We start from the raw sequence: 21883 nt of genomic DNA, 5'->3' as shown, positions 1-21883 counted from the left end.
ATGCAAAAATTTAAAAAAAACTACACACCGTTTTTCACTTTGTAGGAGCTCGATATTGAATCTGATGTATCTCTGTAATTTTATATCTCCAAGGTTTGAAATTTTTTCTTGTGATAACCCTCTAAGTAATCTTTCTAGCCCTGCAAGTCTGATAAATATTGGATTCTCCAATGAAGAGTTATGCCAAATATCCCACGATGACCTTAGTATAGACTAGTTCAATAGAGTGAACTTGTACGACATGCCGCGGGTCACTCTTTCAACCTTAGGTTCTGAAAATGATACCCATAACACTCCTATCCATCTTCTTTCTGTAAATTCTTACAAAACTTCAATATGATGCTCATAGCGAAAGTTATGATGATTTTCCCAACGTCACCTATTTGGAATGTAATTTGGTGGTCTGCAAAAACTCTAACTTCCTCTGATTATATCTCCGAAAATATAGCAAGTAAATATCTGAAATTTGGGCCCGAGGTTCAGTGCAGTTTCTTCTCAATAGTTCTTTTTTTTATCTTCTGAAACTTTGCATAAAAATTTATAGCAAACATTCCATGATGACCTGTTTGGAGCAGTGAAACCCTAGAATCCAAAGCTCTGATACCAAATTTTATGAAACCAGCTCACAAAAAGAGAGAAAAGATAAATCAACACCTTATAAACAAGTCTCTTTGAGGGGGGAACCTCCTTTACATTACACAAATGAACAATTATTATATGATTCAAATGAAAAAACCTCCTTTCTATATATAGGAGTCTAAGGGGTCACAATATAAACAAAGTCGACCTAACAATAATAATATAAAGGCACAATAATAAAAATATGGGGACAATAAGAGCACAACAATAACAATAAGGGATAAAACAACAATAGTAATGGGGGAATCACTAGTATTATAGGGGCCTAACATTGTACACTGTCATCTCAATCATTAAGACTTATCGCATGCCTTTTTCTTTAAGTGTTTGGTCCCATTTGAAAGAAAATCAAATTGTCATATTTTCACATGTTAAGTGTCACATGATGTACACAAGCTTGTTTTGGTGGTTGAAAGGGGAGATATTTATGTAAATGAGTTGGTATTACCATGTAAACATGTGTCACACTCATTTCCAAAGTTTTAGGCATTGTTGCACAAGGGTAATCACGGTCATCTCAAAGTGTATTTTTGGTGTCACGCTTGTCATCGCAAATTTGTCACACTGAGGGAAGTTCATTGTTCATTTATTCTAGATTATATGTGTTGTTTCATCAAGTGTTCTAAGTGAGTGATAACAAAGAGGTCTTATCACTATTCACATCAGCTTCATGGACTCCACACTCAGTCCAATTTGGAAAAATTCACGACCAAGCAACTTGCCTCATTTGGCCCTCCTAAACTGAAAAATACTTAGTCTCATCCATCAAGCAACAACACTACCTCTTTTCACTAGAAAAATCATAGTTCATTCCTCTAGGACTATGCACTACATATTCTTAGTAATCAAGCTTGACCCTTGAGCTCCAAAAATACACAATCTTGTCCTCCAGCTAGACCTAAACTACGCATTGCGTAGTCTTAGTCTTCAATCCTATCCCTTGAGCTCTTGAAACCTGCAATTTCATAGTCACCTTGCCTTCTTATGATTCCAGAACTACAAAATGGGAAACTTTAGGCATCAATCCCTCAACATGACTCTGTGAGCTCCCCAACTGCACAATCATCATGCTTAGTCTAGCTTTAACTGCGCATTACATAGTCTCAAGGATGAAGCCTTACCCCTGACTCCTTGAGTTGTGCAATTTCATAGTCACTGAGCCTCTCCCTCAACCTGCCACCGGGTTCTCGCTCAGTCTGTGGATCATCATGCATCATCTTAGACTAGGGTTTTATCGTACTAATGTTATCTTGACATGAGTGAATTGTAGATGAAGGAACTCTATCATGCTATGATAGGATGATGAAGAAGGATATGGAGAACATTCTAGAAGACGCCCCTGTAGCTAAATGTGCAAGTTGATCAATCAAGAGAATGCAAAGGGACATTAGTTTGCTATCTCAACTCAAGACCTGATGACACTGAAGTCTCCTCATATCTAAGCCATTTATAGGTGGATAGAAGATCATTCTCATGAAGACACATAGCAAGAAGAAACAAGAGTGAATTGAGATTGCTATGCCATCATGAAGTCCATGTCATCAGTGTCATGTCATGAGTAGTAATATGCCACATATTTTTTGTGCATTATGTAAATTCTTATTCAAAAATGTATTGTACAGTGGAAATCCAAAGAACATGTACAGAATATGAAGATTCATGTAAAAGTTGAAAAGTCATAAGGAAGTCAAACAATCATGAGGGTCATCAAAGAGTCACAAGGGAGGTGAAAAATCACCCCATTGGATATATATACACCCTCATTATACAATCAAAGGAATTTTCACCTTACCTCCTCCCACAAGGCATTGTAGAGACAAGCAGGTTCTTTTGGGGAGAAAGTAATGGCTACAATGCTCCACTATTGGAGCTAGTAGTGTTTTTTGTGTACATGTGTCCTGCGAATTTTACTTAATATATGAAGCCTGATGGTCAGCATGTTCTTCAGGCATGGATTATGAATATTTTTAAACTTTTTCTGTGAATGTTTGTAATTCATCTGTGTTTTCGCCCGCACTAAAATAGTTGAATTGTTATGTCCCTATAACACTAGTGATTCTACCATTACTATTGTCATTGTAGCCCTTATTGTTATTATTGTGCCCCATAGAATCCCACTATTGTTATTTTTGTGCCCTTACATTATTATTGTTATGTCGGCTTTGATTATATTGTGCCCCCTTAGACTCCTACATATAGAAAGGAGGTTTTCTCATTTGTATCACCCAAGAATTGTTCATTTGTGTAATGTAAAGGAGGTTTCTCCCTTGAAGAGTCTAATTTTGAAGTCATTGGTCTATCTTTTCTTCCATTTTGTGAGTTGGTTACATAGCATTTGGTATCAGAGCTTTGGATTCTAGGGTTTCGCTGCTCCAAATAGGTCATGTTGGAATTTTCACTATAGATTTCTTTCTATGATGTTTCAGAACATGAAATTAAAACCCATTTGAGCCAAAATCTCAATGCACCTTCGGTTTGAAATTCAGATATTTTATCACTATATTTTTTTAGTTTGAATCCAAAGACGATAGGATCCTAGATTATATCTCAAATAGGTGACCTGGGGAACATCGTCATAACTTTCTCTAATCGTCAGATTGAAATTTCGTAAAAATTTCTAGAAAGAGGATGCCTTGTAGTTTTTTGTGTATCGGTCTTAGGTCCTAAGGTTGAAATACTGACACGTTGCACGTCGTACAAGTTCTCTCTACTGAACTAGTTTATAATTAGGTCATCGTGTGAGACTTGGCATAAATCTTCCGTGGAGAATCTAATCTTGATTAGACTTGTGGATTTGGAAACAAGAATCAAAGGGCTAATGCAGGACAATTTAAGGCCTTATAGATCCAAAATTACAAAGATACAATAGATTCAATATCGAGCTCCTACAAAGTGAAAAAAGGTGTGTAGTTTTTTTAAAATTATGCATAAGTTTGGTTTGAAAAATTAGTTTGAAGGAATTCAAAGGGCATAGTTAAGCATAGTTATCATTAATTGATGCCCCGAGGAAATAAAATGGAAACACCTAGAAAGAAACATGAAATCTCTAGCATGACTCATGAAGAAGAGGAAGAAATGCAACATGATATATCAAAATTACGATACCAAGTGCAACACAATTCACTCTCACAAAATGTAACAGAAGCTAAGATGGATGGTTTAAAGAAAGGCATGGAAGATAATATGGATGGTTTAAATAAATGCGTGGAATTTAAGATCAATGATGTGGAAGTGAAGATGGATTGTATAGAAGAAAAACTTAAAGGCAACATGGAATATTTGAAGAGAGATTTGACAAAGTTGCTACAAGAAATGCTTACTAATGGCAAAAGGGTAGTAAAGGAAACTCATGATGAGAACAAAAGAAATGTTAATCGTGATTTCATAGAATCTAACATTGGATTGAAGACCCACCATGTTCCAAACATTGATATGAGGAATTTTGATGGAAAGAATCCCATAACATGGATATGGTAGATGGAGCAATATTTTGATCTCCATGATTTGCAAAACACACAAAAGGTACACATTGCAACTTTATATTTGGAACCAAACCAGTTTGTATGGTATCGATGGATTTTCTCTCATAAATAAATTGTTGCTTGGGAAATTTTTACGAAATAAATGATAGCACATTATGAGAATACAAAAAGCAACACCTTTTTTAGCCAATTGATAAATGTCAAACAAAAAGGTTCAATGATGGAGCACATTGACGACTTCCAAAAATTGAATATAAGGGTGAAATATATTCTATATGAGCATATGATTGATGTGTTCATAGGGACTTTAAAGGATAGCATCGAACATGAGGTTCGCATTTGGGAACCTGATTCATTGGAGAAGGCATTCAGTTTAGCAAGAAAAATGGAAAGAAAAATTATGGAAACAAGGAAGCCTACCACTCACAACTATAAAGATGGAATGTTGTTGCCCCTAGTCTTCCACAACCTAGAAGGTTGGCACCACAAAAATTGGAAGAAAAAAGAGTATAAGGGGTTTGTACAATCAATGTGATAACAAATACACTAAAGGTCGCAAGTGTGTTGAGAAGAAATTATTTTACATAGATTGTGAAGAGGAGGAAGAGAAGGAACAAGAAATTTCAAAAGAAGAGGATATATAGTAGGAAAAAACCCTAGAGAAAGAAGAAACGAATTCCACCATATCTTGTAATGCTTTAGCCAGAATTAACAATCCTCAAACTGTCAAGATAGAAGGACATATCAAGAAGAAAAAGGTAATAGTGTTGATTGATTTGGGAAGCACACATAATTTTATTCATTCTAAGATAGCAAAGGAATTGAATTGCTTCCTATATCCAAAACCAAAGTGTCAAGTGATGGTTGCAAGTGGAGGAATGATAAATTGTCTAGAAATTGCCATAATATCAAGCTATCCATGGGAGAATATGTATTGAAGAGCTGAATGCTTTCCATTCCAATGGGTGGTGTTGATGTTGTACTAGGAGTCCAATGGCTACAATCCTTGGGTACAATAGCTTTTAATTTTCAATAACTTTTCATGAAATTTTTTTCAACAGGAAAGGAAGTTGAATTAAGGGGTATCATGGGGAAAGATAATTAGCTCCAATAGAATGACCAATCTTCTAAAGAAATAACAATGAGGCGTAATTTCACAATTATGTTCACTAGAGGTTCTCACATTGAAATCATATATTTCTCCAAATCTCCAAAATGTCTTGGACAATCATTCCAAGGTGTTTGAGACTCCCAAAGGCCTCCCACCTATTCGTGATCATGATCATGGTGTTCATTTGAAAATAGGAAGTTTTCCTCCAAACATCAGACCTTATAGATATCCCTGTGCCCAAAAGAGTGACATTGAATGTATGGTTATAGAAATGCTAGAGGTTGGTATAATTCAACCTAGTCATTTCTTTCTTTGCTCTAGTAGTATTGGTGCACAAGAAGGATGGATCATGGTGCATGTGTTCGGATTATAGGGAGCTCAACAAGCTCAATATTAAAGATAAATTTCCCATTGCTGTTATTGATAAATTATTTGATGTATTACATGAATCAATTTACTTCACCATGTTGCATCTTCGTTCAAGATAGCATCAAATCAGAATGAAGACTGAAGACATTCCAAGAACAACATTTAGAACTCATGTGGGTCATTATGAATTTTGGTCATGCCTTTTTGGCCTTACCAATGCACCTTATACATTTCAATGTTTGATGAATTCCATTTTCAAACCCTTCCTTAGTAAATTTTTGTTAGGACTTTTTGATGATATTCTAATCTGCAACAAGGCTTGGAAGGTGTTGAAGCCCCGAAAATCAGGTCGACAACAAGGGGGATACCCACCTGGTCCGGACCTTGGTTGGCAGCTCCTTATCCGTTTGGTATAGCGGGTCCGACTAGGGATAATGTGACCAGTTTCCCAATCTAAGGGTGTGTGTGTGTGCAGAGTTGGGTGATGCTGATCTAAGAGTACTTAAAGCTAATTTAATTCAAACTTTTAAACTAACTCTATGCTATTGTAATCTAATGAGAAACAACACATCTAAGCTATGCTAACCCGGGGTGTATTTCTTCTATTATGCGATCTAAAGAGATTCCAAACAATAACTGGTAATAAAGATCATTCAGCTATCATAAGAATAGAAATCAATTAAGATAAACCACTTTGCATAAAAAGTTAGGCAAAACAGTTGTGAACAACATATCGCATAATAAGTTATTCATATATTAAACATAAATACATGACTCCATCGTACAGAAGTGCCAAATTGTAACTCATACATTCATGCAGTAACATATAAACAACTGAAAACTGTATATCACTTTAAGAATATAAGCATAAATGGCCAAGAGATAAAAGTACCATTTATGACTAATCCTACTCATAACCTTCAAGCAAAAATGATTTATCTCTACTTGTTCTAACATCTACTAAGAGTACAAAAGTGCAACATCAGTAGCAGATATCAAATGCAAACATTAATAAATCTCGATCCATCCATTCATCAAAACCTCCTCTGAGGGTGCAAAAGTGCATGTTCTGAGGACAAGTTTTTTGACAAATTTCTGGACCCTTCTCCTAATGCCTGAGAAGGGTTTAAATACTGCTAACTAGTTAACTTAATTACATAAATTTAGGATACGGTTTTAAATGACCACCCTTCTGCTAAAAGAAAACTATTTCTAAAAATTGAATCTAATTCCTAACCATTTCTGTATTTGCTCCTTAGTGCTGCAAGCATGCAACATTCGCCTGGGAAGAGTCGGTTGGTCGCCTTCTGCTTTTGTTTGAGCTATGAAAATAGAAATAACAAGCGCTGGCACCACTTTCTGGTAAACTAGAAGATATTTTCAAGAATCTTCCTCTGGCTGGGTGTATTCACTGCGTGTACACTTGGTAATAACCCAAATTTCTCTCAAACTGATTCTGCTTTTGCTATTTCGGTTTCTGACCTTGCGAATGACTGAACAAGTTACGGACTTTGCTCTCTGAACAATTTTCTGCATCGAAAACTGCCTCCGTTCTTTGTTCCGGGCTTTTCTGGTGCGTTTTCCTTCTTTAGTGCCCTTTTTCCTTCACCGGGCATAAGCTTCAGGATCTTTTGTAAACATGTTGCTTTTGTGCACCTTTGACTCTGAGTTTTGGATGGCCTATTGACATCAGCATCTGTTGAGTGATACTCTGGAATCTGTGGTCCTGTTACATGCAACATCCGTTTATGAAGGCATCTCTTCTCTGTTCTCCGAGCATTGACGCTTTCCTCTTTTCCTTAGATGTTTCCTGCACATTGCTTCATGTTATTTCCTGTCTTACAGTTTACGCAAAGGAAAAGAGTAATGATAATAAAGATTGACATGAAAGCTTTAAGCTCTTATGAATGCATAATCATGACACCCATAGCGAACTGACTCTTCGAAAAACACAAAACTGTCCTTCTTGAATACTTTGGCGTACATTCATTAATTTTTTTTACGGCGTGCGCCCAATTTTCGTTTATGGACAACTTTCCTTGAATACTGCGCCGAGGAAAATTTGCGATGGGTGATTTCTGTGACTCGTATCACAGCATCGCGGATCGCGTCGTCAAGATGTGTCATCGCAGAAATTCATGATCGCATTTATCGCAAATCGCATTCATCGTAGATCGCATTCATCGCAGATCGTACATCGCAGATCGCAGGTCGCAGATCGCGCTTAGTCATTCAATCATTGTGTGTTTCTTATGCGATGTTGCGATATGCGACGTCTCATATCGGCCGTCAGAGATTTCTCAAGATTTTTCATTTGAGGGCGCTTCATAATGTATGCGATGCGATGAATTTCGCGTCGCTTCTTCGCAGTTTATTATGCTCAGAGGAAAGCATTTCATTCTCTTCTTGCGATGCGATACAGTTTTAGGAAGTTGAATACAAAAATTTTCATAAAATGTTTTTTGGATTTTTTATTAAAGGTCCCCATTTGCTTGGTGTTATTGCTAATACCAAACAAAGAGGGGGGTTGTTGGTGGCCACAACAATGGCGATTCACTGGGAAGAACCAGTTATCTCTGCTTTTCTATTGAATTTTAACTTCCAAAGCAGAAAAATTTTCATAAGTCTAAATTTTGTTATGGACAAATAGAGTACATTATGCCTTATCCTATCAATGATATTTTGTTTCAACCTTTTTCTATTCCAATTGTTTGCTTCCTCAGGCTTTGTCCTTGTATTTACATCAGACATTACTTGGTCTTTTAAAGATAAAATAAGGTCTTCTCTGTGTGCTGGCTTTTAAAATATGCTCATTTGTCGTAGGTAGAGCCTCTGCTGCCAGGGGTTCATAGCCTCGATAGGGTTACCTGTTACCCAGCAATGATCCTTTATCCTACTTAAGGCTATTTACAACTTTTCAGAGAAAAACCCATTTTGACACTTTTTCCTTTTTTATTCTCTAAAGAACAATGTCTTGGTTTGGTGGCCAAATTATGACACAGTCATTCACTTGATTTACACTTTTGCTGAACAAGCTGGCTCGTGATGAGACCGCTTGTCTTTTGATTGCAACAATCTTGAGTCGTTGCCCTGTTTTGGTGGACAGTATTGGCAAAGTCAGCAAGTTATAATATCTATGATCATGATAAGCTGGCTCATGATGAGACCTCTTATTCTTTGAGAGATAGTGTTTTCTCGGATTGTTCCTCTGAATGCTGCGATTTTCTTTAGCAGGGAGGAAATCATTGTTTTTCCTTAAGAAAGCTCTGGACGACAATAATAGAGTTTGAAAACAGTAGTTTTACAGAGAATCTTTATTTTATTATTGATACCTTTCATTGTGCTGATATAAAACAATTTTTTGCCAAAGGTTGCTTTCATCAAATTTTTTGAAGTTGAAACTAGTATCATATCTAGGCTAAAGTTAACTCTATCTGTCAATAATAAAGATTAGATTTTTCGAAAAATTTTACTATTTGTACAAGCGAAAAAAAAAATCAAAATCTGATAGAGAATTGGTGTCTTTTTCGTGAACCCCTGTAATAACCATCTACAACTGGTTTTATTTATAAGAAAGAAAAGAAAAACTAAAACTATCCTACAAAATAGAAGAATAATCTTCTATGGAAAATATATTTTAAGGATCTATCCATTAACAGGCAAAGAATCCCTTCTACCTGCTAGATCCTGCAACACAAACGTTGATGGGCCTATGGATTCTACAATCTGAAAAGGACCAAGCCACATCTTCTGAAATTTTGTATGTTTTCCCTTTTCTTCATGAGCGTTATCCCATTTCAAAACTAGATCTCCCATCTGAAAATTTTTTCTAGTCATTATGCTTGAATCAAAAGAGGATTTTATTAGCGCTTGGTGATGAGCATGGGTTTTCTTAGCTTGTTCTCGTCGTTCTTCTAACTTAATTATTTCCATTTGTCTTAATTGTAAGGAGGAAGTAGATACTTCATCGATGTATTATACTAAAGACAAGGAGGGGATCACTAAGTGAGTTGGGAGAACCACTTCCTTCCCATAAACTAAATTAAAGGGAGAAGTGCCGATTGAAGCTTTCTTCGTTATTCTATCTGCCCATAAAGCATTTACCAAAGTCTTGTGCCAATTCTTTTGGTTCTGGTCCACTATTCTTTTAATAATCCTGATTAGGTTTTTATTTGTTGACTCAGCTAATCCATTACCTTGCGGATAGTAGTTGGCCGAATATTTCAGTTTGAACCCTCTTTTAAGTGCAAACTCAGCCATTGCATTCCCAGAAAAGTATGAGGCATTATCAAACATTAAAGCCGTTGGCAATCCAAACCTAGTGATTATAAATTGATTTATGAATTCAATGATGTTTTCAGAATTAGCTGTCTTGAGAGGAACTGCTTCTACCCATTTAGTAAAATAATCTGTTGTCGTGAGGATGTATCTATGTTGCTTAGAAGAGTGAGGAACGATCTCACCTATTATGTCCAAGCCCCACTGACTGAATGGTTGCTCGATGTTTACCGGCTGTAGTGGCATGGACGGTTTCTTTTGTCTCCCTGCAGTAGTTTGGCAGACTTGGCATTTCCTCACGTAACTGTGTGAGTCTTTGAACAACGTGGGCCAATAATATCCTGCACGTAAGATTTTATGTGCAGTAGCATCTCCAGCATAGTGTCCACCTGCTGGTCCATCGTGGAGTTCCTGCAAAACCTTTTCGGCTTCAGTTTTCTCAAGACACTTAAGAAGCACGGAATCGTAATTCCTTTTAAACAGAACATCATTTATGAGCTGATATTGTTTAGCTTTCAATCTCAGAGCTCTTTTCTTGGTGTGATCCAGGTGTGATGGAGCATACCCGTTCTTAAGATAATAAATGGTGTCAGCATATAATGATTCTGCATCGTTTAGGCTTACCTCATACATTTGTACCTCTTCAGATGAATTTTCAGGAATTTGCGATGCTCCAGCCAACATTTTGCAGAAGCCTTGACCTCTTACAATGCTTGCTGGTTTGATCTCAAGGTCGTATTCTTGTAAAGCAGTGATCCAATTTGCTCTTTTTTCACCCACATCCTTCTGTACTAGAAGATTTCTTACCGCTGGAAACGGTACTATGACCTTAGTATGGGTTTTAAGTAAGAAAGGTCTAAAATATTTGACCACTTTGAAAACAGCATATGCCTGTTTCTCCACATCTGAATAGTTGAGTTCAGCACCTTGTAAATTCGAGCTAAAAAATGCGATTGGAGCTTCCGCTTTATCTTAATTTGCTTGAGTTAGAATCGCGGCATATGATTTCTCTGAGGCAAATGTGTATAAGATAAAAGATTCTGAAAAATTCAGGGTTGCTAAAGATGGAGCGTTAATGATAGCTTGTTTGATCAGGTTGAATGCTTCATGCTCATCTTGACTCCATTTAATGTTTGAATTCTTTTTAATCATGGTTTGCAAAGGAGAAACAATTCGTGAAAAATCTGGGACAAATCTCTTCACAAAATTGATTTGACCAAGGAAAGATTGCATGGCTTTTTTATTATGAGGTAGGGATGTTTCAGAAATTTCTTTGATTCTGTCAGGCTCAATGTGAATACCGGATTTTGACACTATGAATCCTAGAAGTTTTCCTTCACTTAATGTGAAAAAATATTTTTTTGGGTTAAGTGAAATTCCATACCTTAAACATTGTTGAAAGATTTGTTTCAAGTCTTCGAGATGGTCGCTTCGCTTCTTGGAGTACACTGTTATATCATCCAAATAAATTACTACAGATTTATTGACTAAACCCTTGAATGTGATGTCCATGGCTCTCTGAAATGTAGCGCCGGCATTGATCAAACCAAATGGCATCTTCCAATATGCGTATGTGCCCCATTTAGTTCGGAATGTGGTTTTTAACTGATCATCGGGATGTACCAGCACTTGATTGTATCCTGAAAATCCATCCAAAAAAGACATTAGTTCTGAGCTTGCTACTGCCTGTAATATCTGCTCCATAGGTGGGAGGGGAAAATTGTCTTTTTGACAGGCTTTGTTGAGATTCCGAAAATCGATGCAGATTCTAATATCTCCATTTTTCTTTCTAACGTGTACCATATTGGAGACCCATTTGGAATGTCTAACGGGGAAAATTATTCTGGCTTTTAATAACTTATTTAGCTCAGTTTTTATCTGATTTTCTAAATTGGGGTGGATTTTTCTGAGTTTCTGCTGGACAGGTTTTTCATTGTCAATCATAGGGATAGTATGTTGAATGATAGAAGTGTCGTATGTCTTCAGCTCATTGTAATTCCAGGCAAAAACATTTTTGTATTGTCTCAAAAGACAAATATACGCTAGTTTTTCTTCAGGGGCTAGGCCGTGGCCTAGATTAACGTTTTGTGGTTTGTCATCGGTTCCTAGGTTTACTAATTCGTAGTTCAGAGTTGAACTGTAGAGCTTAGAATTGGTAGACCTTTTAAACCGACTTTTCAAATTGTATAAGTCTTCCAACTTAACCACCGATTTAGGTATAGAATTATCAGTGCTATCTTGTTGTATTTGTCGATCGTGATGGTCTTCGTCAAATATTTGATTGGAGTAGGATCCTTCAGAAGTGAGGAAATTTACAATATCAGGATCGTCATTGAATACTCTCCAATTTGTAATGTTGTCAGGGATGGACGGTCTAAAGATTAATTGTATTGAGAATCTATCCGGACTAAAATCTTCGGAGGGAATAAGTCTAGAGGCTACGTTAGCTAAAAGGTCTGCGCTAGCATTTTGGAGTCTTGGGATTGACGAAATATTGAATGCTATGAAATGCTCAGTGAGATCTTATACTAAATATTGATAGTGTTTCAAATGACCTGATAGGCAATGTATGGTGTTACGTACCTATTTGACAACAATCTCAGAGTCTCCGAAGACTTGAAGATACTTGACGTTCAGCCCGATTGCTTTGTATAGGCCTTGTACCAAGGCTTCATATTCCGCTGTATTGTTTGTGCAATCGAATTCAAGTCTGCACGTAAGCATGGTCTTATTTCCTTCTGGACTAATCAGAATGCATCCTGTTCCTGCTCCTTCGTTAGATTTAGAGCCATCAAAATATAATTTCCAAAACAAAGATGTATTTACAGGTTTATCTACAAAATTAGCACACTTTGAATTATCAGTTTGGGAAAAAATTTCGACTTGGGACAAAACTGAATTTTCTAAGTAAGGTGATGTATGAGCATTGAAATTGCTGAGGAAAGAATCTACCGAGTAATTGCCTATGATACTGCTGTTATATGCTATTGCTTCATTTTCTCCCTCCAATTCCGTTACTATGTACTTCTGGTGTAACTTTCGTTCAACTTTTATTTGATTCGGTTTACCATTGTAGGGTAACCACATGTGCGACCAGTCGGTTGAGAAGTATCCATGGAGTTTTTCAGACCAATCCCTGCTAAGAATCAAGCCATAGAATTCTAGGATATCAGCTACTAGAATGTCAATAACCTGACATACCTTCGGGTTAGATGACAATCTTATGGTCACTTGATTAAGTTCACCAATCACTTCGACTTGAGATCGATCAAGCTGAACTATGCGCACTGCGGATTTTTGTGGTTGAACATTCAACTTGGCACATATTGATCTGGGTAAAATATTTGTTGAAGCACCAGAATCTACCAAACAATTGTGCACATTTTTATTGAAAATTTCATAAGTGAGAAGAAAAGGGGGAGTGTGAGACCTTGATCTTCCTCCAATCAAGGCGATGTCATTTGGATCAATCTTATTGATCGTGTTGGTTGGAGGTCTTCCCATGTTGTGGGAAGCTACAGCTGTAGGCAAAGATGTAGTAGGCACGGCATGTAATTCTTTCATCATTATCTTCTGTTGATGTTTCAATTTGCTCAATTCATAAAGAGTGATATTAGCCCTAGTCTTTTTCATGTCATCAATAATATTGTATTCCATTTCATCCGACACTATCAGTGTTCTTGATGGAGGTGTTTGATCTGGTTGGACTAGGCTAGATTGAGTCACTTTAGCGGTCATTTTCTTTGTTGCGACTTTATCTTTTGCTGCAAGGCTTGCGCCCTTCTGCTTAGGGGTAGTTTGGGGAAGATCAAGTTGATTTTTGGTTTGTGTGCTAACCGGAAATGCTTCTTGATCTTCTTCTTGTGGGAGGATGAAATCCCGCATTCCTTGTAGTTCCACAACTTCTTCGTCATCAGTCTGCCCTTCAGTGGTACTCTCTTCTTCTTCCTCTTCTTCGGATTCGACATTTGAGATAGTGTTGGGTGGTTTCACATCCATTGAAGGGCCTCTTTTAAAAGCTCTGTAGGTCTTTTTTGAAGAAGTTTCTGCCACTTGTTTTTTTATGTCAATCATCTCATTGGACATGGTCTTTAATACTTTTTGCAATCCTTCCAAATCGAAAGGATCTTTCGTTTGTTTCTTCTTGGGGTCTTCCTTGAAGGTGACTTTTTTAGATTTGCGTTCCTCTATCGCAGATCTCTTTTCCAGGGCTACTACGTGTTTCTCTACTGCTATCGCCTCTATTAGGTTTTCAACTAAGGTTGTTTTATTTGCCCTATCCACGAAGATTGCTAAGTTTGATGGTAAGGCCGTAATATACCATTTACATCGTACTTCTTCACTGGGTTGGGAAGCAGTGGGAATTTTGTTGAGGATTTTATTGAACCGTAAATTGAAATCTTTGATGGGTTCTCTAGCCTCGGCTTTAAGATTGGATAGGTCATTGATTAACGTTGCCGTTGATCTGTCATCACCAAACTTGGTAAGGAATTGACATTGAAAAATGTCCCAACTTGTGACAGACCCAGAGGGTAATGAAAAGTACAATGACCCGACTGTTCCTTGCATTGTATAGGGAAAAAGCTGGACAACAGCATCCTCGTTGGTAACTCCGTTGAGATTGACAGAAAGCATGAAATTGTTAATGTGCTCTTCAGCTAGCATGCCTACTTCTGGATTGAATTTGGGTAGCCATTTCTCAGGATGGGCCGGTATTTGGCTCAGGGGTGGAGGCATTAAGACTGCCCCAAGATTGTTCCATGGAGATTGGGCCATCGTTGAGCTGCTAGTAAATGAAAGTGCAGAGGATGTTCCCTGAAGCTGGGAAGATGAAGATATTATGATCTTAGATGATTGAAGAAGAGGGGTTGTGGAAGATGGATGAGTGGTTTGGAATGAAGATGTGGGTGGCTGACTTCATGGTGAGGGAGTTGAAATGGACGATGTAGATGAAAGAGTCTCACTGTCAGACTCTTGTGGTGTTTTCCTTGCTCTTTTCCTAGTGGGGAGAGGGAATTCAGTTGGCTGGATGCCAAATTTTTCACTCTTTAATCTGGTCAGGGGATGAGCAGGATTGTACTGCGAAGTCACGCTGCTTTGAGATTTATCAGACCTCTATGTAGCAATAGAAAATCCCTGGAGTTTGCGAATCAAAGTTTGAACTTCAGGGGGTTCAATGGTAGATTGGTCTGAAATATTAGGGTATGTAGCAGCGGTTAATACTCGAGCGACTTCTGACTCTGGATTTAAACGTACTGGGGAAGTCGGGGGAGTTGATGAGGGTGATTTACTCTCAGAATGGTATTTAGATTTTGATTTAGGTGCCATTCATAGTTCGGGCCCTCCTTCTAGCGCCAAATATGTTGAAGCCCCGAAAATCGGGTCGACAACAAGGGGGATACCCACCTGGTCCGGACCTTGGTTGGCAGCTCCTTATCCGTTTGGTATAGCGGGTCCGACTGGGGATAATGGGACCAGTTTCCCAATCTAAGGGTGTGTGTGTGTGCAGAGTTGGATGATGCTGATCTAAGAGTACTTAAAGCTAATTTAATTCAAACTTTTAAACTAACTCTATGCTATTGTAATCTAATGAGAAACAACACATCTAAGCTATGCTAACCCAGAGTGTATTTCTTCTATTATGCGATCTAAAGAGATTCCAAACAATAACTGGTAATAAAGATCATTCAGCTATCATAAGAATAGAAATCAATTAAGATAAACCACTTTGCATAAAAAGTTAGGCAAAACAGTTGTGAACAGGATATCGCATAATAAGTTATTCATATATTAAACATAAATACATGACTCCACCATACAGAAGTGCCAAATGGTAACTCATACATTCATGCAATAACATATAAACAACTGAAAACTGTATATCACTTTAAGAATATAAGCATAAATGGCCAAGAGATAAAAGTACCATTTATGACTAATCCTACTCATAAGCTTCAAGCAAAAATGATTTATCTCTACTTGTTCTAACATCTACTAAGAGTACAAAAGTGCAACATCAGTAGCAGATATCAAATGCAAACATTAATAAATCTCGATCCATCCATTCATCAAAACCTCCTCTGAGGGTGCAAAAGTGCATGTTCCGAGGACATGTTTTTTGACAAATTTCTGGACCCTTCTCCTAATGCCTGAGAAGGGTTTAAATACTGCTAACTAATTAACTTAATTACATAAATTTAGGATACGGTTTTAAATGACCGCCCTTCTGCTAAAGCAAAACTATTTCTAAAAATTGAATCTAATTCATAACCATTTCTGTATTTGCTCCTTAGTGCTGCAAGCATGCAACATTCGCCTGGGAAGAGTCGGTTGGTCACCTTCTGCTTTCGTTTGAGCTATGAAAATAGAAATACAAGTGCTGGCACCACTTTCTGGTAAACTAGAAGATATTTTCAAGAATCTTCCTCTGGCTGGGTGTATTCACTGTGTGTACACTTGGTAATAACCCAAATTTCTCTCAAACTGATTCTGCTTTTGCTATTTCAGTTTCCGGCCTTGCGAATGACTGAAAAAGTTAGGGACTTTGCTCTCTGAACAATTTTCTGCATCGAAAACTACCTCCGTTCTTTGTTTCGGGCTTTTCTGGTGCGTTTTCCTTCTTTAGTGCCCTTTTTCCTTCACCGGGCATAAGCTTCAGGATCTTTTGTAAACATGCTGCTTTTGTGCGCCTTTGACTCTGAGTTTTGGATGGCCTATTGACATCAGCATCTGTTGAGTGATACTCTGGAATCTGTGGTCCTGTTACATGCAACATCCGTTTATGAAGGCATCTCTTCTCTGTTCTCCGAGCATTGACGCTTTCCTCTTTTCCTTAGATGTTTCCTACACATTGCTTCATGTTATTTCCTGTCTTACAGTTTATGCAAAGGAAAAGAGTATTGATAATAAAGATTGACATGAAAGATTTAAGCTCTTATGAATGCATAATCATGACACCCATAGTGAACTGACTCTTCGAAAAACACAAAACTGTCCTTCTTGAATACTTTGGCGTACATTCATTAATTTCTTTTAAGGCACGTGCCCAATTTTGGTTTACGGACAGCTTTCCTTGAATACTGCGCCGAGGAAAATTTGCGATGGGTGATTTCTGCGACTCGTATCGTAGCATCGCGGATCGCGTCGTCAAGATGTGTCATCGCAGAAATTCATAATCGCATTTATCGCAAATCGCATTCATCGCAGATCGCATTCATCGCAGATCGCAGATCACAGATCACAGATTGCGCTTAGTCATTCAATCATTGTGTGCTGCTTACGCGATGTTGCGATATGCGACGTCGCATATTGGCCGTCGGATATTTCTCAAGATTTTTCATTTGAGGGCGCTTCATAATGTATGCGATGCGATGAATTTCGCGTCGCTTCTTCGCATTTTATTATGCTCATAAGAAAATGTTTCATTCTCTTCTCGCGATGCGATACAGTTTTAGGGAGTTGAATACAAAAATTTTCATAAAATGTTTTTTGGATTTTTTATTAAGGGTCCCCATTTGCTTGGTGTTATTGCTAATACCAAACAAAGAGGGGGGTTGTTGGTGGCCACAACAGAAGGATCATGTTCAACATGTTGACAGGGTGCTCAAACTATTGGAGGAGAAACAATTATATGAAAAAAGCTCCAAATTTTTCTTTGAAGTACAAGAGGTGGAATATCTGGGTCATATTGTATCTCATGAAGGTATTAAGGTAGACCCTAGCAAAATTAAAGCCATTAAGGAATCGAAAATGCCCATATCCATAAAGAATCTATGAGGACTTCTCGGCTTGATAGGGTATTATCGCAAGTTTGCTAAGAATTATGGGAGAATAGCATCACCTCTAACAACATTATTGAGGAAAGATGCATTTTAATGGATTCCAAAAGAAACGAAGGCCCTTGAACATCTTAAAGAGGCAATGTGCCAAGCACCGGTCTTAACTACACTAGACTTCACAAAAACCTTTGTTGTGGAATGTGATGCCTCATGAAATGGAATTGGTTTTTTTTTAATGAATGAAGAAAGACCCATTTATTTCAAAAATTATCTAATCAAAGGAAAGTATTTACACAAAGCTACTTATGATAAGGAAATATTGGCAATACTACATGCACTTAAGAAATGGCGACCCTACCTAATGGAAAGATCCTTCAAGGTAAAAACGGATCATGATAGTATTAAATAATTTTTAGAATAAATATTATCTTCAGAAGAGCAGAAAAAATGGGTCACAAAGATGTTGGGTTATGACTTTGAAATCATCTACAAAAAAGGGAAGCAAAATGTTGTAGTAGATGCACTCTCAAGAAAGGATGAGTATGTGGAAGAATTGATTTGCATAATTTCTATTATCTAGCCAGATTGGATAAAAAAGGCAAGGGATGAATGGAAGAATGATGAAGAAGAGTGGGAACTCATTCAAAAGATATAACAAGATCCTAGTACATCTGATACATTTAGCTAGAAAAATGATTCGTTATGGTACAAATATTGCTTATACCTATGTGAGAATTCCCAACTCAAACAAAAGATTCCTATGGAATTGCACACCTCTCCCTTAGGAGGGCACTCAAGATTTTTAAAAACTTACCACAGGGTTAAGAAGGAATTTTTTTGGGATGGCCTTAAATCAGATATTCAAAAGTTTGTCGTGGAATGTTTGGTTTTCCAACAAAATAAAGTTGAAATAGTTAAGACCCCAGATCTATTACAACATTTATCCATTCCAAGCCAACATTGGGAGGAGGTTTCAATGGATTTTATGACAGGTTTACCCAAGTCGGAAGGAAAAAGGTGTCATCAATGTGGTAGTTAATAAACTTACCAAGTATGTACACTTTTGTGCATTATCTCATACATTTAAATCCAATACAATTCTTACTACATTTATGGAAACAATTCAAATGCTACATGGATACCCAAAGATTATTGTAAGTGAAAGAGATCCCACTTTCACTGGAAATTTTTGTACATAATTGTTTTCGTGTCTTGGTACTCAGTTAGCTCATAGATCATTTTGTCATCCTCAATCTACTGGGGAAACTAATATAGTAAACAAATGTTTGGAAGGATATCTTTGTTCCATTGTATCTGATAAACAAACATAATGGGTCAAATGGTTTCCTTTGGTTGAATGTTGGTATAACATTTCCTTCCATATTGTAGCAAAAATGACCCCATTTATGGCAGTTTATGGGTATCATCCACCATCCATCACATCATATTTAAGAGAAAATTCTAAGGTTCAGGTAGTTGAAGAACACATCGACATCAACAACAAGTTGCCCAACTCTTAAAGGATAACCTCACTTTAGCGCAAAATAGAATAAAACAACAGGTAGATCAACATCACAGGGAAATAAGTTTTGATGTACGTGACTGGGCATTCCTGTGCCTACAACCATATAAACAAATGTCCCTCAAGCAATCTAAGAAGGATAATAAATTATCACCAAAGTATTATGGTTCATATAAGGTGTTGCAAGAGATTTGTACTATGGCATACAAATTGGTGCTTTTTGCAGCTTCCCGAGTACAACTAGTTTTCCATGTTTCATGCTTAAAGAAGGTTATAGGTGACAAGCTCCTAGTTCAAATAATATTGCCAGAACTTGACGAGGAAGGAAAAATCATATTGGAACCTGAAGTAGTCACAGAAACAAGAACACTACATCTACGAAATCGATCAATTTCAGAGTCTCTCATAAAGTGGAAGAACTTAACCATTAAAGATTCCACATGGGAGGATGAGAATTTTATACAAAAGCATCGACAACTACTCAGGCATTAAGGACAACGCTTTTTTGAAGGAGAGGGGCATGTTAGGTCCCTATAATACTAGTGATTCCCTCATTACTATTGTCATTGTAGCCCTTATTGTTATTATTATGCCCCTATTGTCCCCATAGTGTTATTATTGTGCCTCATAGAAGCCCACTATTGTTATTGTTGTGCCCTTATATTATTATTGTTATGTCAACTTTGATTATATTGTGACCCCTTAGACTCCTATATATAGAAGGGAGTTTTTGTCATTTGTAACATCCAAGAATTGTTCATTTTTATAATGCAAAGGAGGTTGCCCCCCTCGAAGAGGGTAGTTTTGAAGTCATTGATCTCTATTTTCTTCTATTTTGTGAGGTGGTTACATAACATGAACTATTTCGGTTATTTTAGTGCTTATCATATTGAGAATGTGTTTTAATGTTTGCAACGATCAGCATATCTTTGTGGATTATTCCGCTAGATGTTAGATAGATCTCTCCTATTTGTGTATGTGTCCACTATAGTGGTACTATTACCTCTCTCACAAAGCCTCACTTTATTTCCTCTCCATAGTAGATGAACCTCGACACACCTACAACCGAAAACTCACTAGGCACACTTTTGCTTTTCGAAGGCACATATTCATCCCTCTCTCTTGCTGATAGTTAGAGGCAAGGCAAACATTTTAAGAAAATGGTAACTGGGTTGTATTCCGAATGAGGCTCTTATCCCAAATAGTGTGAGGTCTAATTGTGACCACATATCGGGGAGACCCCATTGAATGTTGACAGGTCTAGCACTGTCACAACATTAAAAATGAATCATATAAAGGAAAGAAGTAGTTACATCATTTATAATTGAAAATGAACATTCCCAAATAGATGCACATGAAGAAAGGAATTTAAAGTTTCAATCTGAAGAGGTATTTGAAATTAAAAAAAAATGAAAAGTTTGGAAATTCAAATACTCATTTAACCATGTTAAATGTAGGATACAAAAACTAAAGCTTTAAAACAATATACAAAACGATGCAAATAGAGAATCAACATTAAAATATATATATATAAAAGAGATATTTTTCGATACTAATCACAAAATTCAATAAAAATCAAAATAAGGCAAATGACAATATAAGAGTTAAAGTGCATGACATCAAATTGTAATGGGAGATAATTAATTTCTCGCAAAAAGATGATTTTCTATAGTGAAACCTAAATTCTATATATATAAGTGTGTAATTGGAAATAGTGGATGGAAAAATAACTTATCTATTAATCTATTAGTTATGGCGGTTTACTCAACTCTTTTAGCATACAACTATATGGCTATGGATGTTCTTAAAATTACAATTTTAAAAATTCCTTTTGTATGCAACTAGATGGCTATGGATGCTTTTAAATATAAAATTTTAAAGGAACTGTGAATAAGTTCTTATTATTGAACTACAATTTTCCTATTTCAAATTATAACAATATAAAAGCATTTGTTTTATATTAAAGATGAACTCTTTCATAAAACCCTCTTCGCACTACCATAGTAAAATTAAAAGCCAGCGTAGCCTCAACCTAATTATTTAGGTTGAGATTGAGAAACACAGATATTATTATCGAATTTTGGAAAAAAAGGATATTATCTTTACCACGATTTCGATTGTCTCCAATATTGCATCTATCGATTATAAACATTCTTAAGTAGAATATATAGAATTTTTATTCCTGATGAGTTTAAGACAGATATTGACATTGTATTTTAAGAACCACTGCATATTCAGGTGTGCTCACCTCATCATCAATAAAAATTCTATATATACCTCACATGGTTAATTTTAATATTAAAAATTTATACTAATTTTTTACTTTTAATTATTTAGAAAAATTATAATGTAAACAATAAAATAATACTATTTTTTATATTGAAGTCTATATCTCTAATTAAGTTATTTTACTATATAAAATTAAAAGAAAGTGTAAAATGAGTATAATATACCTTAAATGTTTTTATTAATTTGTAAAGATGTATGAATTTATATGGTATCATTCTATATTATTTGTTAATTTGCCATATAAGATGGAATTTGATGGGCGAATTGTTCATCATAAGTTGATTTCTTATTAAATATTGGTAAAAAAATTCCTTTCTTATAGATATTTTTTGTTAAAATGATCAGAATGGATACTAAAGTTGCAGAAACTTTGACGAAGTGTTTCAGATTTGAAAATTCCTACCTTAAGTACGTA

The sequence above is a fragment of the Pinus tabuliformis genome, chromosome 2_1 (genome assembly GCF_031772625.1).
Source record: "Pinus tabuliformis cultivar Carrire ecotype Pingquan chromosome 2_1, CPIR1, whole genome shotgun sequence".
NCBI lineage: Eukaryota > Viridiplantae > Streptophyta > Pinopsida > Pinales > Pinaceae > Pinus > Pinus tabuliformis.
Note: the sequence above shows the minus strand (reverse complement) of the source record.